Source organism: Pan troglodytes, chromosome 19, assembly GCF_028858775.2.
Source record: "Pan troglodytes isolate AG18354 chromosome 19, NHGRI_mPanTro3-v2.0_pri, whole genome shotgun sequence".
Classification (NCBI taxonomy): domain Eukaryota; kingdom Metazoa; phylum Chordata; class Mammalia; order Primates; family Hominidae; genus Pan; species Pan troglodytes.
In genome coordinates this window covers 77,383,244-77,395,093 of record NC_072417.2, presented here as the reverse complement: position 1 = coordinate 77,395,093, position 11,850 = coordinate 77,383,244, and the positions used below count along the sequence as shown (strand labels likewise).

Here is an 11,850-nt window from a genome sequence, read left to right as displayed (position 1 = left end):
GAAGTGCAAAGAGCTGGGGACAGTGTGCAGCCCCGTTGGGAGAGTGAAGCTTTTGTCCCCCTCACCTGGGGCTCTTCCAGGTAACCCTCCCCACCACTCCTCTCCCTAGCTCCAAGGGCGGTGGCCCCTTTAACAGACCTGACAAATCGCTCCCCCATTTCCGCGGCCTCACCTCGGCGCGCGGTAGAACTGGATTGGTTGGGCCTGGCGTGCCGTTTGCTCCGCCCCCGCGCCCTCTGGTTGGCGGCGGCGGCCGCGGGCGCGGGGCGGGTCCGCCGGCGGGGCGGGGCGGCGTGTGCCCGGGGGCGGGCGGGCGGCAGGACCGCGGCCGGTGCCCCAGCCGAAGCCGGAGTCGCGCGGCCGGGAGCACGGGCGCCGGCATAGTACAATGAGGCAGCCAGCGGATCTTGGGTGAGCAGTCTCGGGGCCAGGCGGGGGCGGTGGAGGGAGCGCCCCGCGGATAAGGCCCGGGCTGGGCGCGGATCGACCCCGCGGGCTTCAGAGTACCGGTCGGGTCCGGCGGCCCTTGGCGTGGCGGGGCTCGGCCCCCCACCCCGCTGTCATGGTTCGGGTATTGAAGGGGACGCCCACCCGCGACGCCCCCGGGCAATCCCTTCCTTCGGGGCCCCGCCGGATGGCTCGGGCTCGACTCCGGCGCGAGGAGCTGCCGGCCCGGTCCCCTCAGCCTGCGGTCCCCGGCCCCGGGCAGGGAGGCACCGTCACGCGCAAACTAGAGGAAAACGGCTTGCAATTTTATGAATGGGGCCCCGGGTTCCTGCCGCCCCCCTCACCGGCGAGGCGAAATGCTTGAAAGTCGAGAACCGCAGTTACTTTTACTCGAATCTGTCAGAGGTTGTATGCGCCCCGGTGGTTTTTCTCCAACTCCTGGAGAACGCGGGTGGCGGTGGGGTGGTTTGTGTGCTTTAGCAGGGAGGCGGCGGCGTGCCGAAATCCGGGGGATCGGAAGGTTAACAAGTGACATTGGGCTGAGGCCTAGCGCCAGGTGCCTTGCGGGGAGGCGGTGTGGCCGTGGACGCCGTCGCTGCTGGCTGCTGAGCACGGAAACCATACGGTGGGACCGGAGAAGGCGGGGAACGGCTGGCCACATTGCACCACACGCTGCCTAGAGCGTACGGCTGCCATGGGAGTTGGTGCAGGGGAGTCTTCCCCTTTTGAAAACGATTTTTGGAAAACTTAGCCCCTCAGTGGGTTGATAGTTACTTAAACCATCGGTTGTTATGGTTACTGGGCGTCAGATGTAAGGGCAAAGTCTGTTTCCACCCTCGCTCTTTCTCCAGAGCTATGAAGTACTTTGTCACTGTGTTTTACAGACACTGCCCAGGGAGGACATCCTTTTTTAGAGTTGAGGGAAAATTGTGGGCTCCTTGAGGGCAGGGCTCGTGCCACATTCACGTTTGAAGTGCCAGCGTCTTCACACCATCACCGCTCTGCACATGCATTAAAAGGAATGAGCCTTTTACATGTTTTGAGGATTCTCAGAGGATTCAGAGGAGTCATTTCAGGAGCCAGGTGTAAGCTGGAGGGGAAACAACGAGTGACTTTTATATGGAAAACAATAAGGAAAAATGGAGGGCAGGTTATCCTTGAACTCTGGAGTATGGGGAGTTGAGGAGTCTAGGTTTGTGAGCTTTAGAGCTGGGTCACACAGAGACGCTTGTCTCATATTGGAAGAATTAAGCTGCCATTTCTGTTAGCTCTTACCTAGCCCATAAACAATATTCTTTCAGATTCTCCCCAAAATGGTAGTTGGTCTAAAGTTATGGTAAACAAGCCCCCTGAGGTGATGTGGATAGAGTGGGATTTTGCCATATCATTTCTTTCTTTTTTTTCTGGGCCCCTTTGGGAGTGTGAAGGCTTGGAGGGAGAGGATGTGGAGGGCTCTGGGTGAACTGAACTTGCTTGCATGTTTATCTCCAGTAAAAGGCACTGTGCCTGAGAGGAAGGAGATTAACAAATTGATTCAGATCAGAAGATGGTGGTAATTGAGTCTACTGACAAGCAACCGAGGGGCTGGGACAGACGAGGAGGGAGGAAAAATTCAGGAGTTTGGTTTGGGCTGATTCTTGGAGGTTTGAAGAGCAAGTTATGTCATCGTGAGAGAAGATTAGACACAGCATATACCAAACATAATGTTCATTATTAGAGGTTATGTTAGAATGCTTCTGGAGAAGAAGCAGGAAAGATTAGGCTTTTCGATAGAATAAATACGTAGCATGTTTTGGACAATAAGCAGTTGCCTGGAGTTAAAAAAGAAATTATTTATTAAAATAATAATAATTTTGCTGTATGCCAGAAACTGCTAGACATTATAGAAATGATGGAGGGTTTTTTTGTTTTTAAAGGATGAAGAGTTTGTTTCTATATGCCATATTAGTTGCCTTTCCTTCAAGTCAAATGCTTCTGTTTTCTGGAAGGTTTTCTGAATCCCTTGAGGAAAGAGAGGGGAGAACTGCACAGTTTATTACTTAATATGAGAACAGAGCAATGGGGAAATTCTCCTCACTGTAGATTACTTTCAGTATCAAAGTGAATCTTCAAAGACCAGTTTTCTGTGTCAGGTTCAATATAAAATTATATTAATCCTCACGTCTGTTGACTGGTATCTTTTGATGGAAAGCGCGTGTTCTTTCTTTTTTTCCATTTGTCAATTCATTCATTCAGAGTTAGGAAGTTCATTAAACACACACTGTCTCTTGTCCTCTAGGTGTTTCTAGTTCATTTTCTTTGCCTGAATATCCCTCAGGGTCTGCTTTCTTCTGTCTGATCCTTATCTCCTGAAGGTCTCCTTGGGAATTGCTGAGGTCACAGGGAATGCTTATTCTTTGATTCTGTCCCAAGGCAGAAGACTAGTATAGAAAAGAGAGCAGTGTTGAGTTCCAACTCAGCCAGGTACTGTTTTCTGCCCCTTATGTATATATCCTCTCCAGTCCTAGAGCAGCCCTCTAAGGGAGGTGTGATAGCCTCATTTTACAGAAGAGGAAACCGAGGCTCAGAGCAAAGTAGTAACTTGCCCAAGGTGACAAGCTGGTTAGATGGTGGAGCAAGAATGTCAGTCTAGGACATTGATTCAAAAAACGTGCTTTTTTGGGCCAGGCACAGTGGCTCACATCTTGTAATCCCAGTACCTTGGGAGGCCAAGGCAAGAGGATTACTTGAGGCCAAGGGTTTGAGACCATCCTGGATGACAGAGTAAGACCCCGTGTCCAAGCAAACAAAACACACTTTTTCCATTGTACCACGTTGTTTTTCCCTGGAGAGAAATGGCAGTTTATTAGAGATGTCTCTTGCAGTGTCCTCTTGAGTGGACATGTTCAGAGTGGTCAGGTTCAGAGATGTTCAGAGAATTGCTGCACTAATGACCTCCTGTGCTCCTGCTGGAGCCAGAGTTAGATGCCGATGTCTGTCTCTCTGCCAAGTGCAGTTTTGAGTAATTCACGAGGCTGTTGGGAAATCTTTTACTGCCATGAAAAGGTGACTGGACTGACTGGGTCTGTATCCTTGTGCTCTGCTTACCAGCTCTGTGACCTTAAGGGTAAATTACTTCTCTTTCTGTGTACCTCAGTTTCTTTGTAAAGTGGGAAAATATTCCCATTTCAACAATGCTAAGACAGTGTAATTTATGTAATGTTAACATTCCTGGGGGAAAAAAGCATCTTGTAATGTATGGGGTCTTAGACTTGTAGTCAGCAGTGGCTTCCTTTTTTGGCACATAAAATAACAGTGTGTCTTATAGTCAATGGTCTTAGATGAACTAGGGTAGTATATTATTTATAGGTAGTTGTAAGAATTAAATGAGATCACTTATGTCCCTGGTTCTAGTGAGCACCCAATAACAGGTCATGCTGTCCACTGATAGGATGAATGGTTAACTGGGAAAAGCTGGGAAGCATCTCGTAAGATTTGCCACTCAACGCCCAGGCAATAATCCATGATTTGTGGCTGGAGGAACATTTTCCAATTTGCCTAGAGCACTATCCTTTGGCTGACTCTTGTCCCTGTGAGAAACATTAACTTCAGGAGCTAACGAGCCATGGACAGACAGCTCCCTTTGTCTTCCTATTCATTAAGGTCTTTGTCAACTTTAAATCCCAAGTTTAAAGTAAATATTGTAATAAGAAGACTGGAAGCCCATGCTGTTGTGAATATTCTTACATGTGAGTTTTAAAGCAACTCATAGGTTATACAAGATTTTGTGTTGCTCCTTTCCAAACTCTTTATAATGCTTAATTACACTGCGTGAAATGTCCATGAAGCACCATTAATGAGAGGGATGCTAGGAGGTCATGAAAGTTCAGAAGCCCTTGACTGGCATTGGTGGGGTGGAGAGAACACTAGACTTGGAGTCAGGAGGCTACAGTCCTGACAGTTTCACCTGTCATCCCTGCTTCACCATTAGAAACATATTTCCCAATGGCTGCGTGGATCACCCAAAATTGCACTGGGCAGCAAGGCAGGATACCAGCTGCGCGTCACTTCACTAATTTGGACTTTTAAAAGTCTCTCTTCCAGGACAGGGCGCGGTGGCTCATGCCTGTAATCCCAGCACTTTGGGAGGCGGATCACCTGAGGTCAGGAGTTCAAGACCAGCCTGACCAACATGGTGAAAACCTGGCTCTATTAAAAATACAAAAATTAGCCAGGCATGGTGGCACATGCCTGTAGTCCCAGCTACTTGGGACTGAATCCGGAGAATCGCTTGAACCTGGGAGGTAGAGGTTGCAGTGAGCCGAGATCGCACCACTGCACTCCAGCCTGGGTGACAGAGTGAGACTCTGTTTAAAAAAAAAAAAAGTCTCTCTTCCAAAATGAAGAGTTGATTTCTTAGTGCCATCCCCTACTGCCAGCAGTCTCATAGATTACATGAGTTTATGATTCTAAGAATCTGAGAAATTAAACGATGGAAAGAAAATGATTGTATTCAGGACTTTTGAAGTCTCAGGTGTTTGTGATAGTGCTTTGAAAAACAAAACAATACGCAGGTGATAACAATGTGAGTAACTATCATTTACGGGGAATCGTGTGCCAGGCACTGTTCCTACCTTTAAACTTTATACCACCCTATGAATAGTAGATACTATTATCAATCTTATTTTAAGATGAGAAAACTGAGGCTCAGAAAGGTTAAATAACTTTCCAAGATTACACAGCAAGGTCAAGGACTGATATAGCTGGGCCTAGAATACTGGCTTATGTTGCTCCCCAGTGGATGCCTGAAACCATGGATAGTGCTGAACCGTATATACACCATGTTTTTTTCCTATGCATGTATACCTATAATAAAGTTTAATTTATAAATTAGACACAGAGATTAACAATATAACTAATAAAATAGAACAGTTGGGCCAGGTGCGGTGGCTCACACCTGTAATCCCAGCATTTTGGGAGGCTGAGGTGGGCAGATTGCCTGAGCTCAGGAGTTCCAGACCAGCCTGGGCAACACGGTGAAACCCCATCTCTACCAAAATACAAAAAATTAGCCAGGTGTGGTGGTGTGCACCTGTAGTTCCAGCTACTCAGGAGGCTGAGGCAGGAGAATCGCTTGAGCCCAGGAGGTGGAGGTTGCAGTGAGCCAAGATTGCACCATTGCATTCCAGCCTGGGCGACAGAGCGAGACTCCATCTCAAAAAAAAAAAAAAAAAAAGAACGGTTATAACAACCACATATTGTTCACAATTTTCGGAGATAGAAGATTCGTTCTTAACATAGATCTTAGCAACCTCAGTACAAGATTTTTTCCTTTCCTAAGTTGTGAAGTTTGACTTTTTCACTTAAAGGAAGCACTTTACAGCTTCACTTTGGCGTATCCAAATTGCCAGCGTCATTAATCTTGTGCTTTGGGGCTATTATTAAGTAAAATAAGGGTTACTTGAACACAAGAACTGTAATATCGTGACAGTTGATCTGATAACTGAGACAGCTAAAGGTGACTAATGAGTAGGTAGCGCCTACGGCGTGGATCTGCTGGACAAAGGGAGGATTCACATCCTGGGCAGGATGGGATTGGACAGTGAGAAATTTCATCACACTACCCAGAATGGCATGCAGTTTAAAACTTGCGAATTGTTTATTTCTGCAGTTTTCCATTTGATATTTTCAGAACTTGGTTGGCTATGGGTGACGGAAACTGCAGATAAGCGGGGACTACTTGTATTGGGAGAACTTCGTTAAACTTAAAGAATTAACTCTTATTGCAGAAGACTCAAGTCCTTGAAAGGAAAGGCTTTTCTTTGGTGAACAAAAGCCATGTGCCAGGTCACTGTGAGCATAAATGGGACTATTGAGAGAAGAATCTAACCTTTCTGTGTGGAAGCTGGGAGAATGGGAAATGTGGGTGGGCTTTGAAACAACCAGGTAACCTTTGTCTGCTGGATTTGCCTGGAATATTGGTTCTAAGGGCTTTTCCCTAAGAAGATTATTGCAACAAACACATTAAGTGCCTCCCCAGCTTATTCTAACAGTTGAAAGCAGCACTGGGCAAGAGGAGCTGGCTTCAGTCATAAGCTTATTTAGGATTTGAGATTAAAACCTACCCGTTGGATTGCTCCTGCAAATAACCTTTCAGAATCCCAATATGCATTTTATAAGTTTCATTTCTCTTGCTGTTCAAAGCTGACATAAGCTGGCTTGTTTTCTTATTCAATTTTCAGTCCTTTCTTGGACCTCATGCTGTCTTTTGGGCTGTATTCTTATAGATGGTTATATTTATTATTTTAGGCTCGAAATAGAGAATTTAAAAATCTTTTTACTGAAAGGATTGACTGAACAGTGATCGTCATTCAGCAAGTATTTGAGCATCTACCATGGCCAAGCATTGTGCTTGGCATTGGAAATCTGATGGGGAGCAAAACAGATGTGGTTCCTTCCTGCACAAAGCACATTATCTAGTCTAGACAACAAACAAGTCAATAGACATATGCATCATATATACTGGATTGTAATATGTGTAAAATCTCCTTCCTCTGAAGGAAAAGAACAGGGCACCAAGAAAGAAAGAAAAGGAAGAAACCAGCAACTGGGGGTCTTGGGCAGAGCATTTCAAGAGAGAGAGCAACGTGGATGTCTGGCTGCTGTGCAGAGGGGCAGAGAGGGGAATATGGGAAGGGCAGGCTCAGAAGGTGCCAGTCTGCAGAGGACATGTCACAAGGCAGCATAGTGTAGCAGGGAGAGCAGAAGCTTGGGAGCCAGACACTGCTCAAGGGGCCTCGGGAAGTTTCTTAACCTCTTTTGCCTCACTTTCCCACCTCCAAGATGCTATGAGGGTTGAATGAGCCTTGAGAGCCATGCCTGGCATGTACAGAAAGGACTGTGGGTAGGGTTTGCTGACTCTCAGGGCTGTGGGGAACTTGATTTCGAGTGGATGAGCTTCTCTTCCTAGTCAGCATTTCCCATGATTCCATGTGTAGCGTAACCATAGAGCAGAAGGTAAAACTAAGACAGCTGAGTAGGTGTATCCATGGAGGCATTCTAAGGTAGATTATGTTGGACTTTCTGTGGTGTGCTAAGCATTCAGCACCCGTACCTGGGAGACTTGGCCCTACCTGTAGGCATCTCTGCAGTGGGTGCAGTCCTGAGTGTGGAGCAAGGTGGACCGGAAGCAGCTGTTCCTCTGCTCTTGCCTGCAGTTGTTTGCTTTAGTGTTTCGATGCGGGCAGATCTTTCACCTTTTTTCCTGATAAGAGGAGACAGAGACTACTGGCCTCACAGCCAGGTGGTCAAACATGACAACTCGGAGTTGCTGTGTGCAAAACCTGCCTGAACCCCATCTCCAGCGAGATTTGATGATGTTTCCCCATTCAAAGGAACAACCACGCCTCAGGACCATACAAGGAGAGGACTTCATGAAACAGGTCACTGGCTTGGGATAGTCAATAAAGTGCTATGAACCCAGCCATATTAAAGTTATAATTATCTTGTAAAGTATGTGTGAGGCCTCATCAAATTTGTATATAATTGACTAAGTTTTTCAAAATATCTTTTGCTCTGGACTTTTAAAAAACATACACAAAAGTGAAGAATAATATAATGGATATCAGGCATCTATTACTCAATTTTGATAATTATCAACTTTTGCTAATCTTGTTCCAAGATAGTTCCACAATGAAGCATTGTTGGTGGATTTTCTGTCACAGTATAAATGTGTCTTTGGACTATAAAATCACTTGGTAGATATTCTAGAGAAAAAAATGCCTGCACACTGCATAATTATAGGGCTGGTGTTAGGTAGTTGAAATTCAGAATCTGAAATGAACATTTAGTGGAAACCTCTTGTAGACTTGTCTATGAGAAGTAGGCATATAAAATTAAGAGTGCTTTCAAGATGACCAGTTAGTCTATGTATTTACTAAGTAGCAACTGTACTGGGCAGTGTGCAAGGTACATTTTTTTTTTTTTTAAAGGCCAGGTGCTGTGGCTTATGCCTGCAATCCCAGCACTTTGGGAGACCGAAGTGGAGGATCACTTGAGGCCAAGAGTTTGAGACCAGCCTAGGCAACATAGTGAGACCCTGCCTCTACAAAAAAAAAAAAAAAAAAAAAAGCCAGACGCAGTGACACACACCTGTAGTCCTAGCTACTTGGCAGGCTGAGCTGGGAGGAGGATTGCTTGAGCCCAGGAATTCAAGGCTGCTGTGAGCCATGATGGCACCACTGCACCACAGCCTTGGTGACAGAATAAGACCCTGTATCTAAAAATCAAACAAACAAAAAAGGACAGTGTTTGTCCACAGTGGCTCATAAAATTATGAGCCCATGATGAAGTCACAGCTTATTTTCAAACATTCTTAGCAAATGAATTTTACACAAAGCCCAAACTGTGAAACTGATTAAGAAGCAGTATTTTAGTGGCATATGTTACTTTAAGTTCAATTTATAGTATTCACTTGTAGCATGAAACAGGACACAAGTTAATATGTTGAAAGTTTCTATATGTTGAATTTCATTTTTATTTTTTAAAGGGGAAATTCACATCAAACATGCAAACAACCCTGTAGCAGTGCCTCTGTGCATCATGGTACAACAGACCATTAAACATTTGAAAGGTGGTTAGTGCAACTGAGAATTGGAAGCTTTAATTTTAATTAAGCTGAAACCGAAGCTTTAATTTTAATTTAAATAGTTCCATGTGCCCATATTGGACAGTATAGCTCCAGGGTTTATTAAACCACCATTCCTGGTGATAGGATAGAACCCAGCACAAACTAATCTGGGCAACAAATCAAAGGGCACAAGTCGCATGTAGGTTCCAAACTCAGTACATTTTAGAGAAAAGGAGTTTGATTATGTAGTAGAAGGAAGAACTGCCTGGTGGGACTCATGATCTTCCTTTAAGAGCAAGGCTCAAAGACCTGGGGAGTTTTGATTTGATGCTATGATGTCTCCTGGGGCTCAGAATATTATGAAATGAGGAGTGAATCTCTGAGTGAAAAGAACTCAAGCTGCTTGTTGCATTGCGGAATGTCTCTAAGAGGTAGAGAGGCATCTGTTAAGTGGCTTGTATGAAGGTTTCAGAAGGTAAGATGAGCCCCAGCTTTGGGAGTTGTGTTTGCTGCCAGGAGGGTTTAGAGGCTGCCTCTAGGCAACACCCAGGGGCTCAAAGAAGACAGACGCAGAGAGCATGAGCTGCTGGTCACCTCTCTATCCCCAGAGCATCGTAGATGCTTGATAAATGTGTTAAAAATGGATGACAGTTTCAGGAATAGATTTAGGAGTAAATAAGAGATGGGCTTGAAATTTTTCTAGAAATTCTGAAAAATAGGTGCCGAGGGAAGTGCAGTGCCAGTGAGCTGCAGAGTTTGTTCAGCCTGTGCTTTCTGCCAGAGGTAATTGACATTTCTCCTCACTATGAATGCAAGCTCGACCTCCCTCCTTTCACCCTTATCTAGTCCTGCACCAAATACTGCTGATTTTTATCTTATAAACGACTCTTGGATGGTTCTTTTCTCTGAAGCTTCTCTGCCACTGTTCTAGTTTGGTGCAAACAACCATCTTTTTGCTTGGAATACTCCAGCAGCCTCTCACTGACCTGCCCTCATCTACCTCTACTCCTTTCTAATCTCTTCACCACCCAGCAGTCTGAGTGGTCTTTAAAAAATTCCTATCATAGCCGGGCATGGTGGCTCACACCTGTAATCTCAACACTTGGGGAGGCTGAGGTGGGAGGATTGCCTGAGCCCAGGAGTTCGACACCAGCCTGGGCAACATAGTGAGACCCTGTCTACAAAAAAAAAAAAAAAAAAAAAGAAAGAAAGAAAGAAAAATTAAAATTAGCTGGGTTTGGTGGCCTGTGCCTGTGGTCCCAATTACTCGGGAGACTGAGGTGGGAGGATTGTTTGAACCTAGGAGGTTGAGGCTGCAGTGATCTGTGATCACACCACTGCATCCAGCCTGGGTGACAGAGACCCTGTCTCAAATAAATAATAAATAATTCTAACATCATCATGTCACATCCTTGCTCAAACTCTCTGAATGTTTCTTTGTTGCCTGTGGGATAAAATCTACATTCCGAACATGTTTAGGTGCTGTGTGATCTAGCCCCTCCTGCCTTCTCCAGCCTGGGCCTCTGTGTCTCTCCTGGTTTATTGTATTCCAGGCACACTGGCCACCTTTCTCTTCCCAGTTGGAAGGGAGCTAGACTTTTTAGGAGCTGAACCCTCTGCAGGAAACAGCTCTACTCTCTACCTCACCCCCACCCCCATTTTCTCTTGTCCTTTGTAGCACTCATCACAGTTTGTTACTATATATTCTGTTGTAGATACCTGCTTTTCCTCTTCTTCCAAGAAGGCAGGGACCTTGTTTATTTTGCTCCGCATTATATACCCAGTACCTAGCTTCGTATCTGACCCATTAGACATGCTGCTTAAATATTCTCGGGGTGAATGAATGAAAGAATGCAAGCCACATTACAAAACAAGGGAAACTCAACTTGAGGACTTCTCTTTAAAACTTGGTTATATGGCTGAGCACAGTGGGTCATGCCTGTAATCCCAGCACTTTGGGAGGCTAGGGTGGGAGGATCGCTTGAGCCCAGGATTCAAGACCAGCCTGGGCAACATAGGGAGACCTCCCCATCTTTAAATTCTTTACAAAAAATTTAAAAATTAGGCATGGTGGTGTGCACCTGTAGTCCTACTCAGGGTGCTGAGGTGGGAGGATTGCTTGAGCCTGGGAGGTCCAGGCTGCAGTGAGCCATCATTGTGCCACTGCACTCCAGCCTGGGTGACACCTCAAAAACAGACAAAAACAACTTGGATTTATTGGAGAGGTTAAGTAGTTTTTAGAGAATAACCCAGGAAGGGAAATGGGGGGAAAGAGTTCACAGGGATCTATCATGAAAACTGTACAGAGGGTTTGGAGCATCCTACAAAAACATGTTCTGAGAAAGCATGTTCCATGCCCTTGTCCCAGACTTGAAAGGCATTTGCCCATCATGTTGCAAGGATGGGATTTGAGGCTGATCCTCTTGTCTGGATGGGTTTTCTGCACCCAGCCTCAGGAGGCACTGACATGAGGCTCCATTTTGAGACCTTAAGGTTGGAGTATTCCATATACAGCCCACAGCCAGGGGTGCAGTAGTCTTCCTCTCTTCCTAGAGGGTAGGGATTCTGCCCTGCTCATATTTGCACCTTTCTCCTCCCTCTGACCTCCCTCACTGCCATCAGCAAACTAGAGTACTTTGCCTGTGGGGGGTGTTTGCCAAGTGTTTCTGAGTAGACCCTGGTACTACCTGGTGGACACTAAAGAGGGCTCTAGGCAGTAATAAGAGGGAATTCTGGTTGTACCTTGTGCAGGGGAGGCTTCCTGCTGTTGCTGGATTCCCTGTTGGAAAGAAGCT

The 11,850-nt window shown here is 45.8% G+C and overlaps 1 protein-coding gene across 7 annotated transcripts in view; it reads left to right on the top strand.

Moving 5' to 3' along the window:
* Positions 1–281: 281 nt before the first annotated feature.
* Positions 282–11,850, top strand: part of TEX2 (testis expressed 2) — a 115,058-nt gene continuing 103,489 nt past the window's right edge. For 4 of the 7 annotated variants that reach the window (XM_054671485.2, XM_001160603.7, XM_009433053.4 and 1 more), the window contains exon 1: positions 282–411. The gene's annotated coding sequence lies outside the window, so the exon portion shown is untranslated. Of the gene's footprint in view, positions 412–444; positions 853–11,850 lie in introns of those variants that run through there. The other 3 variants (XM_054671484.2, XM_054671486.2, XM_054671483.2) reach the window with 3 other exon arrangements.